At 44.7% G+C, this 22,063-nt stretch overlaps 1 pseudogene; it reads right to left on the reverse strand.

The window, feature by feature from the left end:
• Positions 1–685: 685 nt before the first annotated feature.
• Positions 686–15,987, reverse strand: LOC133763987 (inorganic pyrophosphatase 2, mitochondrial-like; annotated as a pseudogene).
• Between the last annotated feature and the right edge of the window lie 6,076 nt (positions 15,988–22,063).

The following is a 22,063-nucleotide window of genomic DNA, read 5'->3' on the forward strand; positions in this document are numbered from 1 at the left end:
AAGTAGATGTGTTTATCTGCATCACTCCTCCCTCCCTCCCTCCCTCCCTCCCTCCCTCCCTTCTTCCCTTCCCAAGGACTTATTTACTTATTTGAAAGTCAGAGTTACAAAGAGAGGGAGAGAGAGATGGGGGTGGGGGAGGAGAGAGAGAGAATAAATCTTTTATTCACTTGTTTACTCTACAAATGGCTGCAATGGCCAGGGCTGGGCCAGGCCAAAGGCAGGAGTCAGGAACTCCATCCAGATCTCTCACATGGGTGGCAGGGGCCCCTTGGGTTACCTTCTGTGGCTTTTCCCAGGCCATCAGCAGGGAGCTGGATCAGAAGTGGGAAGCCAGGACATGAACCAGTGCCCATATGGATGCCAGCAGTTGGAGGTGGCAGCTTCACCTGCTACACCTCAATTCTGACCCCTGGATCACAGCTTCTTTCTAGGTACCAATCATGAAGCCTGAACCAGATCCCAAACTGCATTCTTTGGGGGAAGGCCCAGACCAAGCCACTGTGGTCCAACAATGATCTTAACCTGAGCCCTGCCTTTAAAATCTCTGCACTCCACATCTCTGGGGCTTCTGGGAAGAAAACACTCCTTGAAGATCCTGATTGCTGCTTCATTGTGGCCTTGGGGAAGGGGAGCATCTTGGGGGAAAATAAGAAATCATTGGATGTCTATAGCTAAAAATTCCTTAAACACCTGGGGGCTCCTGGATAGCTTTTTTCAGCACAGGTTCTAAGAAGAGGACAATGAAGACAATGATGAAGATGATGATGATGACGACAATCACAACCATGGCAATGACAGAGTGCTTGGTTGTATGTGCACATATGCAGTGAACTTGGAAGTGGCCCACAGGGAACCAGATGACCTCCTGGAACAGAAGGAAGTGGGCCTGAAGAGACTGGACAGGAACATGGAAGAGACAGAGTCCAAGGATAGAGAACTATAGTCAGGAAGTGACACTGTTTGCTTACAGGTGATGGGAGTGGCTTATGGTTCTTAAAGTCACCCATGCGATACCACTGCAGCCCAGAACTCCTCAGCCATGGAGGGGCCTGCAGGGCCTTGCCCTTCTGAACAAGCCAAAGGCTAAAGTGTGCTCTCAAATACCATGCAGTTGCAGCCCCAGAGGGACCCGGGACTGGCACCCTTGGCTCGGTTCTTCTCCCTTCTTGGAAGCTCATCCTCACCTTCCATAGCTGGTCAAGTCCCAGTCATCTTTCAAGTCCCACTTGTCACCTTCCCTCTCATTCTCCCTTGTCATTGCCAAACAGTGGCACCAACATCAAGTGTAGGTAGAGCTAAGCTGATTTTACTGCTTCGTTGTAAGGAAGCATTCTAGGCTTACAGAGGTCTAAACACTCATTTAATGTCATCTACTAAAAAATTGAACAATATTATATGTTTCTCGAAGAATGTTCAGTTATTTGTGAATTTTGCCTTCCTGGGCAAAGGTTTCCAGGAATAGAAAAGTTACGTCAGTGAACACAGAATAATAACCAAGCTATGAGGGTATGAGATAGGTAGGGATAGAGGTTTTGATTTTCACTCTTCATAGAAAATCAACTTCTCCCTCCGTGGTAGACATAGCCACATTTGTCCACATTCTAATCACAGTGCGTGTCCCAAGAACTCTGGTCAGGAGTCTCTCTGCCTGCCTCTGAATGAACTCCTTGAGGGCAGGGGCAAAGCTTACAAACATTCAAACATACTGTGGGCTCCGTGGTGACTGAAGAGGCTTTAGTTAACCAGGACACCATCAGTGCTAGGAAGATGCCTGTATATACCTGCTTCCCTGGTAACATGATGTTTCCTTACACCTCAACATGGCCGTGGCAAGGGGCTGACTTGAGTAGTATAGTCCCTGCCACCCATGTGGGAGACCTGGATTGAATTCCAGGCTCCTGGTTTTGGCCTGGTCCAGCCCTGGCTTTTGGTAGCATTTGGGGAGTGAACTCATAGATGGAAGATCTCTGTCTCTCTGCTTTTCAAATATAGATAAACAAATAAATAAGTAGTCATTTGAAAAAAAGAAAGGGAAACAAACATCTACATACCTTAAGAAAAGTGAGACCTTGGGGTTGGCATTGTGTTGTAGCAGGTTAGAGCCACTGCCTATGATGCCGGCATCCCATATGGGCACTGATTTGAGAGCTGGCTGCTCCATTTCTGGTCCAGCTCTCTGTTAATCTGCCTGGGAAAGCAGCTGAAGATGGCCCAAGTACTTGGGCCTCTGCCAGCCATGTGGGAGATCCAGAAGAAGCTCCTGACTTCTGGCTTTAGCTGTTGCGGCCATCTGGGGAGTGAGCCAGCAGATGGAAGATCTCTCTGTCTCTTCCTGTCTGTGTGTAACTGACTTTCAAATAAATAAATAAATATTTAAAAGAAAAAAAGAAAGGTGAGACTTTCACGTCTTAGTGATATAGGCAGGCAGATAGGATAAAATCGATTAGATTTGTAAGCTGGAAGACCACGCCCCTGTGTGATCCCATGCCCCTACCTGACCCCACCTGTATGCCCACCTGCCAATCAGACTATGTAACCACTCCCCTTCGGGAATGAATAAAAGGCCTGGAACACGGTGGGCCCTTCCCTTGTTTCCCCTCGTTGCCCTGTGGGCACGTGGCCTTCGGGCCACCTGCTATCTGATTTCCTACCTCCATACATGGCTTGCTCCTGGCCTGTTCTCTGCCTGGTACAGACCTAACTTAGCTTCTAGACTTCTCTTTTTCCCTTAAATAAAGCCCTCACTCTCCTGCACATTTCTCTCATTGAATAAAAGGCTTAAAAACTTACTATGTTGTCTAATCTATTTGAGCCAGTTTTCAGAATTCTTCTCTGAATAAGTGGCAAGAGCCCACAGGCTTATCAATATGAAAATTATTAATAAGCAGTCTGATATCATTAGGACCACTGCAGGAAGAGTGACTGACAACCCCACTGTTAGATTCCCCCTGAATATAGATCAGTAATCAATGATTTTAAATCAGTAATCAAGTGTATTAACTGTTACCAAATATTCTTTGATTTTCAGTGTGATTGATAGCTACACATGCATCTGTATGGTTTTAAACCCAGCTCAGTGTGTGCACCCAAACTCAGGCTTGTGAAACAGCCAACTGAGCCAACTAACTACAGGTTGAATCCTGAGTTTGACTAGCTGAATAAACTTTAACTTTGATTTTTCAGCCAGATTCTGATTATTTCAGCTAACAAGAGAAGCACTGAAAATGTTCTAGAATAAATGAAAGGGAAGTTTTCCACTAGTAACAGGTTGCATGACCATTTATAGAGAAATCCTTCAATGCTTGTTCAACTATATTGGCACTTCTCCCCTGCCTTCTTGCCTCCCGCCCTTCCTCTTTCTCTCAAAGAAGATGAGAGAAAAATATGATCAATTTAGAGCAAGGAAAAAAAAAATGTGAAACTACAACCTCTTGCATCTGGTCTTTAATCAGAAGCGAGGATATATATTTCTGAGGTGGGAAAAAGGTCAAAATCAGCATTTGCAAAAATGTGATGTATCTTGGATAACCCGGCATGAGATGTTGGCAGTGTGCCTCTTCCTTCTGGATAAGTACATGAATTTAAAACCAGGTTACTGATCTGGCTGCGACATTATAGCAGCTTCATTTTCTTGCTTAATCTTCCAGAATCAATCAGAATCCAGTGTTCAGACTGTAGCTTTGCTAAAGTAATTGCTTAGGAGGGATCTCAGCCAAATTACTAACGGTCACTTCATGATTTTTTTTTTTTAACTGGGTCCACAGTGATAGAAAAAGATCTCGGCTTGGACCCAGAAGCCCTGCTTTAATTGCCATTTCTGCAGCCAGACAACACACAGGAAGCGTCTTCCAGCCGTTTCTTCCCTTCCCATGATCCCATGGAGTACTGTGGTCTGCAGAATTTCTACTAGAACAGTCAGCCAAAGGATAAAGAAAGACAAGTGGAGGAGGGAGTTGAAACTGGGCAGGATCTCAGGAGTTTCAGATAATCAGAATGCCAATAATGCACTCTGATAGATTCACATTTGCATAACAGGCTTGTCAATACAAGCTCATTCTAGTCTCATTGAAGAAATGAAAAGGTGACAGAGTAGTCGCTGTACCTATCAGTTATTGGTCGGGGTCTCTTGCCTCCAAAGGGGATTCACCTGGTGAAATAGCAGGTAGCCTTCAAAAAGTTCGTGGAAGTGTCAGATTGAAGGATACATTTATTTTGGTGAATAAAGATAAAGGCTTGGTAATCTGATGCTAACAATGCAATATACTCCTCTGAGAATCATGGAGCACCTATTGCTGGGGTTGCATACATATTAAGCCTTTCATAACTTGCATTTTCCATGAACTTGATGTTGGCTCACTGCTGGCCAAAGGGAGTCCTAGATTGAGGGTGAGGCTCACTGAAGAAAAAGATGAAATTAGGGATTAGGTAAGGATAGGCAGTATTTTAGGAAAGGGCAAGAAGGCATTGTTAGTACTGAGTGACAGCGGAATACAACAGCCAACATCTGCTTAGCCTTAAATAATCATTGTCACGGTCTCACAACAGAATGGCACACAGGGCGCTAGGCATTTGGGGTGCCCATGCCCCATACTGGAGTGTGGGCTCTGCTCTAGAACCCAGCTCCCTGCGGATGCATACGCTGGGATTAACAGCAGTGAACAGTACATGGGTCCCCGCCACTCAGGTGGGAGATCCAGATTAGGTTCTGGGTTCCTGGATTCGGCCTGACCCGGCTCTGGCTATTGTGGGCATTTGGGAAGTGAACCAATGGAAGATCTCTCTTTCTCTGTATCTATTCTGTTTTTCTGCCTTTCTAACAAATGAAGATTTAAACAAAATAACCCATGGACATGAAAGTGAAGGACTCCATATCTGTAGTCAAATCTACCTGCTGTAAGTTGAAAGGAAGCAGAGCAGTCCAGGATGACTACTTGTCCCATTGTACCCTTTTTAGAAAGCTTAAAAACAACTAAAACTAAACAATATATTGCCTGGCATATATAGTCTTATGAGAGTAATGTAATAAAAAAAGCCAGGAAATGATTCACACATGATTTAGGGTAATGGTTCTACATACTTATATAGTGTGTAAACAAGTACTGTATGCCTATTGCATCATTCACCCTCATAAACTGTAGAAAAACTGAGCAGGAGGAGAGGGTGGGGAATGACGTGAGGATGAGTGTGAAGGTGTGGACGGGTATTGGGTATTCCTTATATTACAAATAAATACATAAAATAAAAGAGAACGCTGCATAGACAAATGGTGGACGTGTGTCATGGAACAAGGATTATGACTCATTCCAATTCTATGGACCTGAGGTAAACCCAGACACAAACCTATAAACAAATATAAAACAAATGCAGAACAAAACAAATCAGACACTAAGCACTTACCATGAGCAGCCACTGGCCTCAGCACTTTGTAGGCGTCATCTCATTTATCCTGTGACCACTTTATGAGGTAGGGAATGTTATAAATCCCGTTTTACACATAAGGCAATTAGGCACAGAGAGGTTCAATCACTGGCTCTGTTCTTCAAACTTCCTAGCTCAATTCCTTCCTGAATTTTAACACTTGTTGGAGCAACTCATCGCTCAGTAGCTATCGTCTAAGAATGTGCTGTATTAATGGCATTGGTCAGTCGGCATGCATGCAGTGCCCAGTGTCTTCTTTAGCCTGACACTGCTGACCCTAAACCCCTGGCCAGATGTCATGGGTGGTGTTTGCCTAGAGGTAACCACTGATTGAGTGTGAGAGCCTCCCCATGCAGGAGCTAAACATAGTCTGCTGTTCTGTGGAGAGGCTCGTGGTGAAGAAGTTGACCTAGGGACGGACAGGGCAGTACTCATCAGACCGTATCCCCCAGAATTTGGATTGTAGAGTATGGAGAAGATTGTCAGGGGCTAGAAATTTGACAAGGCCTAGCAGATAAAACAAGAGGTGTCAAGAGAGACGTGCAGGTCCTGAGATAGCCCATTTCTGGAGATGGCATTTGCACAGGAGCAGAGAGCCCAGACACATCTGTGGTTCTCTAGACGGTGTATAGACCGCACTTGCCAGACTTGCCATTCGTGCTGCTCGACTGTGGAAAGGCTGAGCAGGAGGGATTTATGGATGAGCTGCAGTAAATTCCTTTTTCTTCACAATGTGTGTAAATGCACGTGCGCTTCTCACATGAAAGATTTCCCTCCAGCAACCCTTTCTTGGGGCTGACTTAGAGGCCACAAACAAGAAAGGCCTCTGGAGAGCCCAAGGAAGAAACTGGCATGAGGAATGAAATTAAGTTGAAAACCCCCTTTGACATTTACGAAAAGTCAACAACCATCTAAGTGATGAGGGAGACCAAAAATATAACTGGCTGAATGTCAATTTTAAAACTAGAAAGATAGCTGCTACTTTATCTCACTGAGCAGGTGTTTCTGAGCAGTAAATAACTCACGGACGGTCTATTAAACTTTAATGCTTGTGATAACAGCAAAGACCATGTTGCCGCCCTCCTAAAAATACATATATATAAAAACAAACAGCAATTTTCAACATTTATGCTTTGCACCATTTTCTTTTCACAGTTGTTTTACTGCATTATCTTCTGCTATTATCTTGGCCACAAGCCCCTGCTGTATGACGCTGATTTGCAATCGTGGGCAGAACAACCTAATGTAATTAACTATCTGGCAAGTGTACAATGATCATTTCCACATAAAAAAGATTCTCTCCTTGAATGAACACCCTCCAAAGAAGGCACTGATTTCACTGCCTGGAAAGCAGGGGATGAAATTTTAATTTTGGGGGGGGTGGGGTGGGGGAGTGGGAGGAGGCGTGTTTTCCTTGCTGCCTTCATTTAGTTTAAACTCAGCATCTCAGGGAGGTTTTTATTGAAATAGTGGTGATGGCACTTCAAAGTGACTTTAAAAAATATCCAGAAGAAAAAAAAATGAGGCAACGTAATTGGAAAAAGGTTAGACACAAAGAGATGTGCAATTTGAATCAGGCAGATGAGAGTTATTACCTAATAATGAGGCTTTGCACTCCTCTTACACTGGCTTTTGTGTCTGAGCCTTTACAAACCATAAGCTAATGAAGCTCCCTGCCTCCCTTGTAACTGAGGTCGCTGTTGTGGCCCTGTGATAAATGGAGAAAATAAGGCTCCGCGTCCAGGTGAACTTGGCTTTTCTTCAGTTCAAACTGTTTATTCATGCCGCGGTTTGGAAGAAAACTTAGCAAACTTCCACTCCCAGCTTCTCTTGCTTATTTGCTTCCTTTCCCTAAAATGAAGAGATGTCTTATTCCAGGCTCTGCAAAATGAGGTCCCAGGGTACAGAGAGAGGGGGACACAGTGGTGATGGGGCTGGGGAGCCGGTTTAAGAGCCCCTACCTTGGAGGTTTAATGGAGCTAGCCTTGGAGACGAAATCCTCTTATGCAAATGAGGAGGAGTGATGAGAGGGCACAGCTGTGCACCAGAGCCCTTTGTTAAACATTCAGGCATTTGCCAGCAGGTTCTTAAAAGTAGGGTAGCTCGAAATAGGTAGCAGAGAAAGTATTTACACCTGGAAATCAGCAAAGGCTGCAAGCATCCGGGCTCCACCACTTCCAAGCCAGTTTACCAGCTCACCACTGTGATGGAAAGAACCTGAGCCTTCCAGGGCGGCTCAGGAACCCTGTAAGACTGTCTCATATCCTGCATGAGAGAAGTGCTGTTTAATAATCATAGATCAATAGGTGATAAGGAAACTCCCTAGGAGGTGAGAAAGCTTAGTTGATGCTGTAAACACCAGTTAAGTCTGAGGTTTTGGTTACCATTAGATGGTTGTGGGAAAATCCGTTATTGGAATTTAGAAGGGACTATTTATTTTCCCCGGCTATTTCGGCTCCACGCCTATGTCCTACCCAGTCTCTATTCAATCCCTCTTATCCAATCACTCATTCATTCATCCAGGTAGTGTTGATTCCTCCCTGAAGAAATATTTTAAAAGAAACAGCCTGGGGGAAGCAACCAAAAACGACCAGCTAACACTTAATTTAACACTTTGTGCAGGCACTGTTCCATGCTCTTTATAATTATTGACTCAAACAACTGAATTACGTGAACATGATTAGTAGTGTCCCTACTGTATAGATAGGGAAGCTTAGGTCAGAAAGTTGAATGTGTCCTCTGTTTTGGCAGGTGCGGGTCAGGGCTTGTTCAGTGAGCAGCCTTTCTGTAGGCCACAGGGTCATAATGAAGCACAATCCGCCAGGCCCCTTTGGGTTCTGTACTGGAGACAGCACCAAAGTGCAATCCTGGCTCCCATGCAAATGCAGATAATACCTGCTTTGCTTATGTGTTTTTTGGTGATGTCCAAGGAGACAATGTGTGGAAAAGTTAATGGTGAATTGTTTTGCAAATGTGTAACCAGTCTCCTTTTCCTTCATACTTGAATCATGCCTGCATCACTTTTCTCTTACCATTTCCTTTGTTCCATGGCTTCCATCAATCTAAAAGATTAATTTCTACTCCAAAGAAGGTGATCTTTTAAGTCATTTCCTTAAAACTTGCTAAGGTCCTTGAACTGACAAGCTGTATTTTGTAAAAATGCTGACTTGTCATCCTGATGTTCATATTTACGACTAATTCCTGGGAGACGGGTCTCAGAGCCTCCCCAGAGATGGCACTGGTTCCTTACCCCTGCACTTGCTAAGTACATGCACCTGCGCGTACATACACGTGTGCCTACACATCTCTCTGTGTGCAGCACATTCGTTTAGGTTGGTATGGGAGACACAGAAGTAGAAGAAACCACCCATATGTGAAAGCACACCTCTGTAACATAAAGGCAGGACACAGGCTCTTGTCTGTCTCCCTTAGACCACGCTGTCCTTGCCTGTCCTTTACCAAAAGGAATTCACTGAATTGAGGAAGTGGTACAGCTAGCCCTACAAGATTCTGAGCTCCAGACTCAAATAGTCATTTGCTTTTCTAGTAGACAAAACTCTGTTGGCTAGTAGGGTCTGTTGGGGTTTAGGGACTTCCAGCTCCAGGCATGAAAATTCCAGCTCCGAGGCTGAAGGAAACCACCACTTCCATGTAACCCCCCCCTCCCCCAGACCAACTGAAGCTCACCTTGCTGGCATGCATTTCCCAAACAGCACATCACTGCTGACCCATCAAAATGAGGTCACGAGCACTACTCACCAGGAATTTGGGCATGAGCCGATCTCAGCCCCAATTTCTTTCTTTCTTTTTTTAAAAATATTTATTTATTTGAAAGAGTTACCGAGAGAGAGAGAGAGAGAGAGAGAGAGAGAGAGAGATTCCATCCACTGGTTCACTCTGCAATTGGCCGCAATGGCCGACACTGTGCTTGATCTGAAGCCAGGAGCCATGAGCTTCCTCTGGGTCTCCCACGTGGGTGCAGGGGCCCAAAGACTTGGGCCATCTTCTACTGCTTTCCCAGGCTACAGCAGAGGGCTGGAATGGAAGTAGAGCAGCCGGGACTAGAACCTGCACCCATATTAGATGCCGGGACTTCAGGCGGTGGCTTTTCCCGCTACGCCACAGCGCCGGCCCCAGCCCCAGCCTCAATTTCAATCTACAAGTACCTTCACCCCTAACTCCTCAGGGAGCCTGGGAAAAAGCAAGTCCTTGCTCTGTGCTTGGCGATAAATACCTACTTTCTTCCACCATGTCAGTGATTGGCTGTCTGTGCTGTGGGCAAGTGGACTCATTTTTGGGGGTTCTATAATGTTGCAGTTGATTTCTCAACAATGTTGCAGTGGATTCATTTCTGAGAGGAGGAGCGTGGTGGAGGCAAGAGTCATGGAGTCACCACATAGACCCCAGGAGTCGGGTGAAAGCGGGCTTGAGGCAAGCAGCCTACAGACTCTCAGTTAGTACAACAGCTTATATAGCCAAGACCAGCCAATCTGGTCAAGGGGCAGTCTATGCCCCAACAAATCACAGCCTGTTGCCAGGCAGTTTCCAAAGCCATCCAATCACCACCTGTTGCCAGGCAGGCTCCGTTGCCAGGTGAGTTTCAAAGCCATTCCTGAGTAACTGACCCTTGCTTGCCAGTGGCCATCTTGGCATGGCCTTCTCATTCCACCACACTATAGCAATGAGTTTGGGGTGTCGCTTGGCAACATATGGCAAGTGACTCATGAAGCACTGTTAGCAAAATTGCAGGCTGTCACCGAGGGGTGGTTCAAGCTGCAGAGAGCAAGGTCACCTCCATATACCACAGCCGTGGCCCCTGTGGCCCTTGTCTCCCTCTCTTCCTCCCTCTCCACTCACACCCCTGTAGAGCATCATAGCTGTTGTGCCTCATATCTCAAACCAGCATCCAACTCCATACATCCCAGGACAAAGTCCCCTTCCACACTGTGCTGCTCATTTCGCCACCTTGGCTGTTACCAGCACCCTCTGCAGCAAATATGCCCCTCCCACACTGGACGGGTGAGAGTCTACAAGGAAGAAGCTGAACCAGGTCCAGCAAGTACAATAGGCTTGCACCAGGCAGAGTCTCAATTTGGCTCTTGGCTTTTGGCTCTGAGAGTTTAATCTTGGCTCTGCCTTGTTGGACCAGGTGGTGTTGGTTTAAAGAACCTATGTGTAGGCCATTGCAAAGATAAAGTTACCACTTCCTGAGCATTCACTAAGTGCAAGGCACTTTCTTGAATGATTTGCAAGTATTATCTCATTTAATCCTCTGCCAATCCATAAAGTAATTATAGTTATGAATTGCATTTTATAGGAGGAAGTTAAAACCTGGGCTAGGAAACTTGGCCAAGGTCACACCCTTACTAAGATTCAAGAGCTGGGATTTGAACTCTGGCTGTTGGTCTTGAGAGTCTACATTCTTCACCACTTCTTTTCTTGGATCAAAGGCACCATTGCATCTTTTCTGTCTAAATTGTAATTAGAAGATGGACCCAGGAAGTCTCTATCTGCCCCCCATCTGGAGTCATGCCCTGTATCATCCTCTCCTCTTTAGCGTGGCTGGAACCTGGGACTTGCTTCAACTGATAGGATATGGCAAAGCTATGTACTGTCAATCCCGTGAGTTCGTTACATTAGTTAAGTCTTGGCAGCTTAGAGGGAGGCTCTGCTGATGATCTGATCCCGAAGAAGCAAAGAGCCAGGAGCTGCCTCTGGGGAGGGCTGCAAATCCAGGGACTTCCAGTAGACCTACAGGCAGTCTTTAGCCAACAACCAATGAGAAGTGGAGGCCCTCAGTTATGTGTCTTCATGGAGGTGAACTCTGCCAACAACCAAAGTGAGCTTGGGGTGAGATTCCTCCCCAGTCCAAACTCCAGATGAGAACAGAGCTTGGCACCTTGGTTTCAGCCTCTTGAGACCCTGAATAGAGGGCCTATCTTAAACCATAGGTACTAAAAGACCATGCATGTAAGTTGTTGTGAACTGCCACATTTGTGCTGATATATTATACACCGATAGAAAACTTCTGTAAGTTAGGAATTTGCCCAAGGTTACACCCTTATTAAAATTAAAGATCTGAGATGTGAACCCAGGTGTATCTGACACGAAAGTCTGCGTTCTTAACCTCTTTTCCATTGTCCCTGTTTCTTAAATGTTTATTTGAGAAGCAGAGAGAGAGAGAGTGAGCAAGCAAGAGACAGGGAAGGAAGGAAGGAAGGAAGGGAGGGAGGGAGGGGGAAGAAAGAAAAAGAGTTTCCGTCTACTGGTTCTCTCCCCATGGAGGCCAGACTGGGGCCAATGCTGCAGTGGGGAGCACAGTTCAGTTCTCCCACGTGAGTGGCAGGAACCCAAACAGTTGAGATACCACTGCTGACTCTTGGTCTGCTTTAAGAGGAAACCAGAGTCAGGAGTAGCGTCAGATACTGAACCCAGGCACTCTGATGGGAGCATGAGTGCCTTTTATTAAGTTTTTAAAATTATTTATTAAAGTCAGAGTTACAGAGAGAGAGGGAGAGCCACAGAAAGATCTTATATATATCTGCTGATTTACTCCCTAGATGTCTGCAATGGCCAGGGCTGAGCCACGCCAAAGCCAGGAGCTCCATCTGAGCCCCTCACAAGGTGGCAGGGGCCCACACACTTGAGCCATCTTCTGTTGCTTTTCCCAGGCCATTGGCAGGGAGCTGAATCAGAAGTGGAGCAGCAGGAACACGAACTGGTGCCCACATGGTATGCCATCCAGGCTGCCACGCTGGGCTGTATGTGATAAATGCCCGCCCCTACCTCTTTTAAAAATGTTTTTAAAGATATTTCTGCTCAATATTGAAATTACTTTGCCAATCTTCTACTTCTTGAACGAGTCACCGCCCGTAGTATCCTCAGCAGAGGAAGCTTTGGTAGTTCTTTCCAACTCTCCTGCTCTTCGACTTTCTTTTTGCCATGGCTGACAACATTGCCAATTGCGGGTGCCGCAGTCCCTGGTCAGTGTAGACCTGCATATGTGTTCTATCGTTGTATTTTCAGATGCTTACAAGTCTGTGCAGTTTCTGCCACCTGTACATCAAAATCCTAAATCATGTAATTTTCTAGAATGGGTAGAAAATTAGATCTGTCTAAAGACAACCATGAAGATCCGAGATTCCCTCTACGTTTAGAGGAGCTGTAAACTATGAGGAGGACATTCAAAGCACTTAACTGAAGAAGCTAAGTAAATGGGGCCAAACATGAAAGAGAAGGAACCAGTATAAAAGGCTGTTTCAGCCTTAGATTAGGATGTCAGATCCTTTGAGAAACTGGGTTTTATAAGCCTTGTCTTTGTGTCTAGTCAGCATTGTCTGTCTGATTCTCAGGGCCCCTGGTTTAAAAACTGAGAATGTCAAAGCAATTACAGGAGATCATTAAACCAAGCACAGACCTCCCTGAGTGAGGGGCCGTGGGTGACTGCTCCGTCCTGAGCACAACCCCACAAGGCTGGGCCTTGTGTGATTGTCACCGACACCTGCTAACTCTTTTCCTCTATGCCTCTTGCCCCACCTGTTGGTGTGTCAAGCCCATAACTGAAATCTTTTTTTTTTTTTCAAAAATTTCAATGTTTATTTACATATTGCATATCTTAAAAAGTTTGGGGAAAAAAAGATTCAACAGGAAGTCAGCAAATACTTACAGCACTTAGGGAAAAGGAGTCTTGGGAGTCCCCAGAGATGGAAATCTTGATGGCAGAAATTCAAAGGAATCAATCACTTGCCAAGGAAGTGCCATATTTGCTCTTCTTCATTATTTTCATTGTTCTGTGAAGATGAAAATTTCTGCAAGTTTGATGGCAATTTAATATTTTTTTCATCTTTTTGGTAACAGCTACTCCATCTGGGTTGAGTTGGAGTATCATCATGGTTAAGATCTGTGTTGGCCACTGTATTTCTTCTTTTGGCCTATTCAGACCCTTTGCCCATTTCTCAACTGGATTTTGTTGCTGTTGCTAGGTTTTCTGAGTTCCTTGTATATTCTAGATTTCAATCTTTTGTCATATAAATAGTTTGCGAAATGTTTCTTTTTTTTCAGTTGACTCTTCACTTTGTTGTTTTCTTTGTTGCATGAAGCTTCTGAGTTTGACGTATCTCATTTGTTTAGTTTTGCTTATGGTGATTATTTTGCTTTTTCATCATATATTTGCGTGGAAGCACAGTGACCCATGACCATTTCTCCCTGGTAATGAAAACATTTTGGTGTTGTGGGTCAATGTTTTCCAACTTTTAAGCAGCTTATTGAGATCTGACAAAGCTTCTGTCAAGTCCTTTGCTGTGAATTTTTTTTTTTTTAAGATTTATATACTTATTTGAAAGTCAGAGTTACAGAAAGAGAGGGAGAACACACAGAGTGATCTTCCATCTACTGGTTCATTCCCCAGAAAGAAACCAGGAGCCAAGAGCTTCATCCAGGTCTCCCATGTCAGTGGCAGGGGCCCAAGTACTTGGCTCATCCTCCACTGCTTTTTCCCAGGCCAGTAGCAGGGAGTTGGGTTGGAAGAAGTGCAGCCAGGACTTGAACTGGTGCCCATATGGGACGCTGGTATAGAAGGTGGCACTTTGTTGCTACGCCACAATGCCGGCCCATCACTGTGAACTTTCTTGGAGGTTTTTCTTCTGTAGTTTATCTTGTCTCTTCCTGAGCTATCTGTTTCTGTTTCAGTTCCAGCAACATCTCACTTGTTAATTCCCCAGCATCTTAGTCTGATATTGGATAATGTATAAAAAGAGGTTTATTTGGTTCATGATTCTGGAAAGTCCAAATAGCATGGTGCTGGTGTCTGGTGAGCTTCCTAGCTGTGTCACACCATGACAGAGATGCAGAAGTGAACACAAGCTCACGCAGAACTCATACATCAAGACAGAAGAAGCAAGATACTGGAGGTGAGTCGTAGGCTTGCTCTTTCATAAATCCATTCTCACTCAAGAACTTATCCACTCCCATGAGACCAGCATTAATCCCTTCATGAAAGTGGTCATGTCCCAATCATCTCCTACCAAGCCTCACCTCTTGAGAGTTTTTCCACCTTTTAATACCATTATATTCAGGAATTAAGTCTCAACATGAGTTTGGCAAGGACACACCATCTTTAAACCATTGCGCTCAGGAATAACCTGTAGGAGCTCCTTATCGACATCCAGATTAACGGGTCTTGTCATCTGAGCTACCACCTCGACCTCTGTAATCTTCTCATCCTTGGCTAATCTTCTGAGTGAACCTCTGGAGTGTCTTCTCCCAGCTGCCATTCACATACTCCTTGTGAAATCAGCTCCAGCCCACGCAAGTCTCTTCATGCTGTCCCAGACGCTGCAGTCCTTCCAGAGCTGCATCAGCGTCTTCCTCAGCCGACCAACAGCCTGAACAAAGGTCTTCCCCAGGGGGTAAGATGTAAAAGCTGCTTTAGCTCCTTGATCCATTAGTTGGTTCAAAGAGGTGGTGTTTGGAGAAACACAGTTTGATATAGGGATGATGATCACCAACAAATGGAGGATGTCTGGGACGATCGCTAGCAATACGCAGAATCTTGAAAGGTGTTATTCTCCAAACAATACAAGGGTATTTCAAAATGTCTGTGGAGGGGTTGGAGCTGTGGTGTAGTGGGTAAAGCCACCGTCGATTCAACGAATGATCTTGCTTCCTCTTGAGTGCAAAGGAAAGGGCTATCACACACCTACACGTCTGTGCAATTTATTGCCCCTCCATCGCATTTCTTCATGAGCAATGCTTTCCAGTGATCATGAGTAGATTTAATATCTTCAAGAGCAAAAGCCTTGTTTCTGAATTCTCCATTAAAAGCAAACTGGTTTTCTGGTTTTCCATCTGGTACTTTATAAAACTTAAACCAGTTAAGAGTAGCTTCCAGATAACCAGGTTTGAACTTCTTAACATCATCAATATCATCAAACTTTGAGGCTTCAGGATCATTAGCATTGATAGCAATTAATTTCCAATCCGTTTCACCCTCATCAATCAGAGCCAAAATTCCAAGAATCTTCACATGAACAACCTCTCCACGAGTAAGAACCTTTGAGCCTATTTCACAAACATCAATAGGATCATTATCTCCACAGCAGTTTGTGCTCCCATCTGTTTGATGGGGATCTTCCCAAGTCTGAGGAGAGCACCATAATTCCATATATAACCCTTGTGAGGGAAGATATTTGCCACATGGTGCAGCTTGCCATGCTTTACATCTTGTTTAATGGGATTCAGTGGCTCCTTGGTGGCAATCTCCATTTTAGCATTTGTCCACCGAGGTACTTCTACAACCGTGTTAAACAAATTCTCATATTCATCATTTCGCGCTTTCTTTGTAGGAATGCCATTTTCCTCTTTAGACTCCACTTTCAGAGGAATATTATGAAAGGGGGAAATGTAGTGGCCAGCTACGTTCTTGAAGAAGAGGCGGTAGTCCTCCGAGTGGGGCCGGCTGCGCTCCTCTGTGTGGTACAGGGCCACGGCGCCCAGCGGCCGGCTCTTTGCCCTCGCTCCCGCCGGCGGGTGGGTGGCCACTGGGGCGCCCGCGCGCCATCCTCCCATACCTAAAATCTGTATTGTGCTCCCCCTCCCTTCCCTGCTGCCCTTGGTTACATGGGAATATCTACGCTGTGCGGTAGGGAGAACTCTCATCTTCCTGTTTTACAGATCAGAGAATTTAATAGCAAAAGTGACCAATGCCTTGATCAAAGTCACACAAAAGTGTAGTCCTTTTCTATTCGTATCTGCTTCTAATAGAATAATAAATACGTGTAGGTGTGGGCAACTTTCTTGTTCTATCCTTACCTCATGTTCCCATCCTCCATCCTCTATTCCAGTCCCATCTACTGCTCCTAATGCAGGGTACGTAAGCTGATGGCTGAGGGTCTTATTTTAAAAGTTAATTAGACTCTCACTGTCCACTCTGCCTGTCAAAAAAAAAAAAGTTAATTAGAGAGACCAGTGCTGTGGCACAGTAGGTTCACCCTCTGCCTGTGGTGCCGGCATGCCATATGGGTGCAGGTTCTAGTCCCAGCTGCTCCTATTCCCATCCAGCTCTATGCTATGGCCTGGGAAAGCAGTGGAAGATGGCCCAAGTGCTTGGGCCTCTGGGTCCACATGGGAGACCCAGAAGAAACTCCTGGCTCTTGACTTTGGATCGGCCCAGCTCCAGCCATTGTGGCATTTGGGAAGTGAACGAATGGAAGGCTCATCTCTCTATCTCTCTCTCTCACTGTCTGTAACTCCACCTCTCAAATAAATAAACAAAATCTTGAAAAAAAGCTAATTAGAGGTAGAGGTGCGCTTTTGGCATAATGATTCAGACTCCAGGTGGGGAATTGCATCCCATCTTGGAGTGCCTGGGTTTGAGTCCTGACTCTGCTCCCTGTTCCGGCTTCCTGCTTATGTACACCCTGGGAGGCAGCAGGTAATGGCTCAAAGAGTTGGGTCCCTGCTACTCACATGGGAGATGCTCCTGGCTTTGGCTGGCCCAGCCCAATAAAAAATTACATCCATAAGTTCCTGTTATGAAAATTGTCACTGTTGTGGGAGGGAATTTGGAGCCTTAAATCATGTGGTTGAGGATCTTAGATGTTTACCCTGTGGTCCAAGCACTTGAGGCCTGGGTACATTTGTCTCCAAACTGTCAATGCATGTGAGGCATCAGCCTTAGCGAGCTGCCTTCATGCTTCCTTAGTCCTTCCTAATTCCTCAGTCCATCAGCAGGGGCCAATGTCGTTAGCTCTCCTCCTGCTTTCAGCTCCATTTGGGCATCTATTGTTTCTCATATTGCACGATGGTAGTCCTGTGTGGTAAGTCCAGTTGTGAAGGTATACAGAGATCTTAGGATAATTTAACCCCATCTGCCCCTTTCCTCATGAGAAAAAGCAAGGTGGTGTGGTGTTCAGGGTGGCAACCAGAGCTAGGCCTCATGTTTTCTCATTGCATATCCACTGCTCTTTCCTGCAAACTAAGCAAAGTCTTTTTCTACTGAGTCATTTATTATATTACTGGCTATGACCTCAGGCTGTTTTTTTTTTTTTTTCCTTGCGTGGTTGTCCTTGGTCTTAGAATACAAACATCATTCTCCTTCAGTTGTGCTAATGGACTCCAAGTGCCATTACTGCCCCATATCGTCTATCTTGGATTCGTTTTCTCTTTCTCTCTCTTCTTAAACTCAGTCTTCTTTTTGCAGATATGGGTGGAGGGTTGTTGTGACACACACCAACCTGTTCCAATTCAATTATTCCTCCTTAATATTTCACTTTTACTGATACCTATCATTAATGAGCAAAATTAGCAAAAATTCTCACTCGAACACTTTCCCGGTATTTAAGATCCATTATCTTTTTTTTTTTTTAAAGGTTTATTTATTTGAAAGAGTTACACAGAGAGAGGAGAGGCAGAGAGAGAGAGAGAAAGAGAGAGAGTCTTCCATCCGCTGGTTTACTCCCCAATTGGCCACAATGGCCGGAGCTGAGCCGATCTGAAGCTAGGAGCCAGGAGCTTCTTTTGCGTCTCCCATGCAGGTACAGGAGCCCAAGGACTTGGGCCATCTTCTATTGCTTTCCCAGGCTACAGCAGAGAGCTGGATTGGAAGTGGAGCAGCCAGGACTCGAACCAGTGCCCATATTGGATGCTGGCACTGCAGGTGACAGCTTTACCTACTGTGCCACAGCACTGGCCCCCCACTATCTTTAAAAGACCACAAGGACCCTCCCCCCATTTCTCCCAACATCTTCTGGCCATTGCTTTATGGGAGACCTTCTATTCTTGGCTATGGAATATCAGTGATGAGTTCTATTGCAGAATCTGTCTTTTTGTCCTTGTGGTTTACCTTGAAGGCATTCTTGTTATGGTGAGATTTTACAAGTATGAGACATCAATTTACAGTTTGTTAGAAACAACTATTAGTATGAATTTAAATTAGGTCTACAAGCTTCCAGTCTATATTTTCCATTTTCTTTTCTTGTTTTGTTCAAATAGGAGCTAGATTCTTTGAGTGAGAGGAAGGATAGAAGAAATATGAGATGGAAAAACCACATTTGATTTACTAGAGTTTGGTGCACAGTATCCATGGCCATAGATCAAGGGAATGTCATTGCTAGAATGGAACACATTTTTGTACCTATTTTCTCCCTGCTAGCTGGGCTCTAGGACTCCTCCAGGGATTTAGACCTACAATTTCATCTTTTCCTATGGTTCCAGAATATCCTAACGTAGATTTCCGAGGTCAGCTGAGTGGCTGCCCCGAGTCAAGGCTGATAATGTTAACCTATAAAGAGGCTCTGCCCACCAGCAAGTCAAGAATGGAACAGAAATACCCAGGGCTGCAGCCTGGCTGGTGCCTGGAAGAGTAAAGTTCTAGGAATCAAGAGAAAGTTCAAATCAAGGGATGGTGGCCAAAGAAACACCTTAGTAACTGCCAAAGATATGTGTGTATAGGCATATCAGTGACAAATGAGAGCAGCCTGAATGGGCCATTTGCTGGATGGTGTATCAGAAAGCTGTTCACAGGAGGCTAATAGACATTATGCAAACCTCAGTCGGCGGTGTCTTCAAACTGTGTTATCTGTAGCTTTCCTATTATTTTGCATAATCCGAGTACCCAACTGACTCATCCATATTTTTATTCCTTCTCTTCTTCTTTTATTCTTTCTGCATGACCCTTGGCCAATGAGTTGGTTAATCACGTCTGTGCTAAAACCCAATTGGGCAAAATAATGATGTGCCCACAACTCTGCTCTGGACCAAACAGGCCAGAGCCTCCTTCTATAGGTCTGCATACATTGTGTATATATATTTGCTGCAGGATTGGCTGCAAGCCTTTGATAACAAATAGAATAATACTGTTTATATTCACATGGGGGAAGACTTGACTATCAGAACTGAGCTCCTCACAGCATAATTACAACTTGCTGAGTGCTGTGGCTTCGGTGAACAATGAAGATATAATCAGGGCACCTATTTGTCCTCCTGGAATCCAGCTGCTAAAGCAATTTCTTTTTCACAGAACCGACAATTTTGCGGTTCTTGTGAAAAATCCACCATTTCCCCCCTGAAATCCTGTGAAATGGAGCTTGCCAGTGGGAACACTGTGAATGCAGCCTGGATCTTGCATCATCTCCATGAAATTAGGCAGATCATATTTACAGCACTGCTATCCTGATTGCATGTTTGTTTAAAATGACAGTTGATGTTGTGTATCTCTTTCATTAGAGAGGCTCAGCGAACTTGACATTATTAACGAACTGCAGCACTTGCTGCACATAAACACTAATCCACAGAGACATCTCAGATAGTACTTGAAGAAAAATCAGCCCTTTTGGAGGTGAGGAGCCAACAGAAAGATACTGGCCATATGCACAACTTGGCAGGTGTGTTATCGGCCATTCACAAATAAGTCATTTTCTATGAGGTCTGAACACTAAGATTCCAAGGGCAGATATATCTGGATTCAAACACTTAATGTGGCCAGACCAGGTGAAAGGGAAACTGGGGCCTGCAGGAGGAGGAAGGAAGACAGGGAATGATGGATGGGCTTTCTTTTCTCTTGTTCTCTGAGCCCTGGCAGCATTAAGCATTGATGTCACGTCACGAATCAGGTAGAGACAGGAATTACCCCCTTTGTAGTTTAGGTGTCTTGATTGCATAGGCACTCTGAAACTTTGATTTTAATTATCAGAGTTTGGTGGGCTGGGAGGCCTGGATATATGTTGGTGTTTTCTTATTGTAGGCTTTTAGGGTCTGTGTAGCCTGTTGCTCTTTGGGAATACTGCCTTTTCAGTACCTGGAAGTGCTGCGAGGGAGGTACAATGATCGGGATTCTGATGGCAGAAGAGTCTGGTGAGCCCTCAGGCAGACTCACCTGTGGCTTTTCCCCTCCTGGCCTGACCCCCTCACCTTGCACTGATCCTCTGAAAACCTGCTTTGCTGGCCGTGAGGCTGTTCCAACAAGCCTCTGCTCCTGATCACTTCTTGCCCTACCATCTTCTGGTTCTACTCCTTCCTAGTCCACCCCATTCTGCTCCTGGTCTACACACTCCCCTCCCCTATTCCAGTCACATGTCCATCTGTAGTGCTTCCTCCAAGGCTAAGACTGCTGGGATATGAAAGTGGATCCAAAATGAACTCTTTGCTGCCCCCATGTGGTCCATTGGGGTTCCACACAGAACTATTTCTGGCACACACCTGCAATCCTCATTCCCAATTCTGTGTAGGAAATGGAACCTACAGCAGGGCATTAATGACTCTTGGGAGAAGAAACGGATGGGATGTAGGAGTAACACTATTCTAGGTCTATCAAAAACGAGAAACCAACTTGGCATCTCAAAATCTTGGCCCTCTCCACCTTTTCTCTCTTTTTCTCTTCCCCACAGAAGTCATCCATTTCAGGTTGTTGATTTATCCTTATCCAGAACAGAGAACAGGAGTGTGGAAGGTGTTCTAGCCCAGACAAGCAAGGGCTTTTGAAAATATTCACCACATGGGGGCAGCAGAGAGTTTATTATAGCTCAATGGACTTGAGGCAGGGCAGATTTAAACAAGGTTACATGGACCACCACGGATGGCTCAAATGTGTACTTTACTGAACTGCCTAAAGTACTCGTCCAAAGTCAGCATGGGACTAAGAAAGCTCAGTGGCATAGAAATTGCATTACATTATCAGTGCATCCTGGAAATCTGTGAGTTCATTTTGGATCCACTTTTCATATCATCCATCTCAATAAAAGAGGGTGAAGGGTGGTCCCAATTTCCATCTAAAGTCTTGGGTTCATGGTCAATAGCCTTCAGATGTATTCTGACTTGGATAATAGATTATATCATCACCCCACGCCTGGGTTCCTTTGTATCTTTAATTGTCTTAAATCCCAGATGAGCCCTGTAGTGGGAGAGGGTGTGGATGAATGGTCACAATGTTGAGGGAAATGATTTTAAGGTCTAAATGAAGATGGCTTTGGAAAATGAATTTGGAAAACAAAGACAGTTTAAAAAAAAACAAGACTTTATAACAATGCTATATACCAAAGATAGAGAAGAAGTGACACAGAGTAGGAGGTTCCGGGAAACTGAAAAAGATTCTCAGAGGTATCAGCAAATAACAGAAAGAGACATTTAGTGGATTTTGGCCCTTGGATGGAAAGGGTGTTGTCACTGGCAGTAGGGTCTAGACATCACATTGTTCACTGACTGGGAACCTTTGACACATCCTCCTAGGTTCACATCCCTTAGTCTTAAGAGTCTTTGTAGGAACAGGATCAACCCTTAAGGGTCTTTGTAGGCACAGGATCAAGCAGGCCCCTTGCCTCCTGCAAATGGTAATTGTAGTAAAAGGAGCTAATTTTTATTGTTATCTTAAAACAAGTCATTTTCTGAAGTGTATTGTGTTTATTAATTCATTAATTTTTTGTATCTACTGGATAAGGCTAATGCTATTATAATTCTGTTTTGCAAATGGAAAACTGAGGCAATGAGGGGCTTAGTTAATTGTCCAAGACACATAACCAATAAATGGGCAGATTTCAGAGTCAGGGCAAAGTGCTCTTGTGGGGATTGTTAATTTCTTAAACATAAGAGTTGAGTAGATATTTGATCAGATCGGGGAAACCCACCATCTGCCATAGGCCTTTTGTCTTTC

Source organism: Lepus europaeus, chromosome 7, assembly GCF_033115175.1.
Source record: "Lepus europaeus isolate LE1 chromosome 7, mLepTim1.pri, whole genome shotgun sequence".
Taxonomy (NCBI): domain Eukaryota; kingdom Metazoa; phylum Chordata; class Mammalia; order Lagomorpha; family Leporidae; genus Lepus; species Lepus europaeus.